The sequence below is a fragment of the Dermacentor variabilis genome, unplaced genomic scaffold, assembly GCF_050947875.1.
Source record: "Dermacentor variabilis isolate Ectoservices unplaced genomic scaffold, ASM5094787v1 scaffold_38, whole genome shotgun sequence".
Classification (NCBI taxonomy): domain Eukaryota; kingdom Metazoa; phylum Arthropoda; class Arachnida; order Ixodida; family Ixodidae; genus Dermacentor; species Dermacentor variabilis.
This window is the reverse complement of record NW_027460566.1, coordinates 136,260-139,579: the sequence shown is the minus strand read 5'-3', so window position 1 is coordinate 139,579 and position 3,320 is coordinate 136,260. Positions and strand designations below refer to the sequence as shown.

General features: G+C 46.8%; 1 long non-coding RNA gene across 1 annotated transcript; it reads right to left on the bottom strand.

Annotated features, from left to right (window-relative positions):
- Positions 1-684: 684 nt before the first annotated feature.
- LOC142569032 (uncharacterized) lies at positions 685-2,930 on the bottom strand. Its single transcript, XR_012825619.1, has 2 exons — positions 2,676-2,930; positions 685-995 (listed from the first exon to the last, which is right to left on the bottom strand). It is a non-coding gene; the product is annotated as an uncharacterized LOC142569032 (long non-coding RNA).
- Between the last annotated feature and the right edge of the window lie 390 nt (positions 2,931-3,320).

Below are 3,320 nucleotides of genomic sequence, written 5' to 3'. Positions count from 1 at the left end.
AAACCGGATCCGCCGACCCACCGGGAGCAGAGTGCCGCTCTCGACTGGGGTGAGATGTGTCACGCGTTTTCGCCGGACGTCGCCGTGCGAGAACAGTCGCGTTTGCTGTGAGCTCTCGGCCCCAGTGCCGATCCCTTCATGTCCTGTATAATGACCTGTATATAGTGTATAAAGTCCCTTTTGTTATTCTCACCGACGCCTGACTCGGAGTCTTCGCTACCAACGCTCTGTCACGAAACGGGTGACGAGCGCTACGGGACCACCTCAAAGTCGTAACAGTGGCGGCAGCGGTGCAAAGTCGTAACAATATGCAATGGCAAGCCCTTCCCTGTGTTCCAAAGGTAAATTTAAGCTCTAAATTAAAGAAGACATTTCTAGTCAGAAACAAGCAAAAATGGTGAATGCAGAGTACCAGAAACCCAAGGTACAGAAATTATGAGAAGTGTCGAATGATTTTAGGGAAAGAGTCGTATTTGAATATGCAAGACTCTTTAGTGGAGGTCAAGCAAGTCAATATAGGTAGAATACTCTGCAAAATTATGCGAGTGAGGGGATGTCAAACAATGGGTCAGGAAATACATTGTTTTTCTGCAAAACAAAAGCTGATTGCCATTACATAAATCACTTTAGCATCATGAGACTGCTGCTTGATAAATTCAGAAATAAACCAAAAAACAAGACACGCAAAAATAAAAAAAACAATTTAATGATGCTCTCTCCACACTGGGATAAATAAAAACAAACACATCACATCTAATGTGGACATATCAGACGCCGTGTGAAACACTAAAGGAAAAATTCAGTTTCGAGCTATGGCACTTGCCGCATAGATGTGGGGGGCCTTGCACTAATAGTGATAGTTACCCCTGCATTTAGAAATTGAAAGCATTCGTGCAGACAAGGATGATTCTTTATATTTTTGGCTACCACTTCAAATGCCTCCACCAAGTGTTACAATGCTGCACGCAGCCATACTAAGGATCTCGCAGCAACACCTGCAGGTAAAAAGCAGAAGCAGTCAAAGTGCTGGTGTGTACTGGACACTATGTTTGAAAACATTTAGGCAAGAAGAGTGCAAGAAGCAGACATAACAACTGCATTTATTTCCATAATTCCCCATTTGAATGGCCTTTTCTTTTTGCTTAGACAATGCCTACGCCTAGCCACAGCAGCTCCCTCATACAGACTCCGCAAGCCAAGAGGCCATGGAGGCAAATGCAGGTAAGAGGCAAGAAGCAATAGCACTGGTATCGACATTCATCTAATTTCTTTCTTTTTCTTTCGTTTAGGCAGCCAGCACACCTCGAACAGCCACCTTGACTGCGGGTGTCACCCTAGTCGCCAAGGAAACATTTGAGGGAAAGCGACAGGCACTGTGAACAGCCACTTCTCCATGTAAACGATACTCTTTCTCTCGGATGACTCCTTCGCCACGCCAGCACACTTGTGCACAAAGATGCCGTGGAGGCACGTGCAGGTCAGAGGCAAGAATCAGTGGCACTGGTGTCGACATTCACCCAATTTCTTTTTCTTACACTGAGGCAGCCAGCACACCTCGAACAGCCACCTCGACTGCGGGCGTGTCAGTAGATTCCTGTTGTTCATATGCTCATAATAAACTTCAGTAAACTTCAACTTGATAATAAACTTGAAGGCAAATGGGACACTGATGCATTGTATTTTTGAACATTTATTGTACACATACAATATATTTTATACTTTGCAGTGCTACAGAGCGTATTTTGAGGCTTCTCCCTATACTTTGCACCTTTAATTACGTATGTTTTGTGTGGCCCTCAATGCAGTTCATGTTATAGCAGCTGCTTTGTCTGTGTATCGCACATTGGCTTAAGCTCGTGATATCCACATACTTCTCTCACATATACAAAATAAAGTTCTATGTAGTCCTCAGTGTTACAACAAAAAATGAAAGTAAACATTCCGATCGTGGAATTGTGTTTATTACAGTGATTCCTATAACAGTTACTGAGAAGTTGACAACTTGAACTGGTCAATCGGTCCATAGCCTCCTCTATTCTTCAAAAATAAAGGAGGCTATGATCCGTCATCGCAAGGAATTGTATGTATAGATAAAAAAAGGGGGTATGTGTGTGTGTTTGTAGTGGGGGGTATAGGATTAGGGCGGTACGAAAAAATGTACCAACACCGTCCTCTAGACCCATTCCGTTAAGGTACTGTAAGAAAGCGTATTATGCATAAAGTTCATACAACGAACTCTGATATTACTACACAAGCCAGGCGACGCGAGCTACATTTGTCATGACGCATTCGCGACTGCACCGGATGCCCCCCATATTATTCTCGTTAATCGCGCTGACTGCACCGAGGCAAAAGAAAGATCATGGGCGCAAATGCCTTTAAAGTATCTCGACCTTGCGAGGCACTGCTGCGCGTATCAGGGTAGCTGTCCGTGCGAACACTCCCTGGCACACACACCTGCCTCGGCGGCCCCAACCTACGTACCGTTCTGCTTCGAGCTTTGATCCCCCCCACTGTCACTTGGGTGCCCTGGAGTTCTTGCGCCGCCTGCTTTATTATAATCTCAGGTGCTCTCCTGAGACTTCCGTTTGTCGGTTACATGTGCCCTACAGCTGGATCAGTACTTATAATAATAAAAAAAAACGATCATCGCGAAAGCGGCTTTTGCAACGTACCGCGCCCGTGCGAAGAGAATTACGGAACGCCAACGAGGAATCTGACCACAGCTTCGAGCTCGTAACCTCGTCGAGTGACACTCCTGCAACAGGCGTGACCGCTGAAAACCGCATACCGCCGGAAACTTCAACAGGATCATCCCTCAGTTGCATAACTGCCACCTGTACGGCAAACATGGACCACACACACGCCGTCCCGCAACATAGAATAAAGAACCAACTTATAAAGCCCAAACACACGGCTGCACGCACACATCACGACACTACAAGCGAGACGCCGTGCTGCATGCTGCTACGCTGCTACTGTTGCCGGATTAAAACTGACTACTGTCACCAAGTCTAGCAAGCCTCTCAGGAGCTGGCAACCTCGGCACGTCGCAATATGGCGGCGCTCATGCGGTTCCCGATTTCAATGCATAGGCCCTATGGGTAGCTTGTCCTCTAGAGTCAGTATAGTAACTCTATGGCCTTGATTGCCTCTTGCAGCGCGCGTCTCCTGCGGCGGCGGCGCGTTGGCCGCATTGTCGGGAAGCGTTCTACTGTCAGTTGCAGTGCGCCGATCTCATCGTTACTGCATGAAATGAGCCGATGTTCTTTACTAAGCGTTGTGCGACGTCAGGGCCTCTCCTGAGTTTCCTTCCTCCA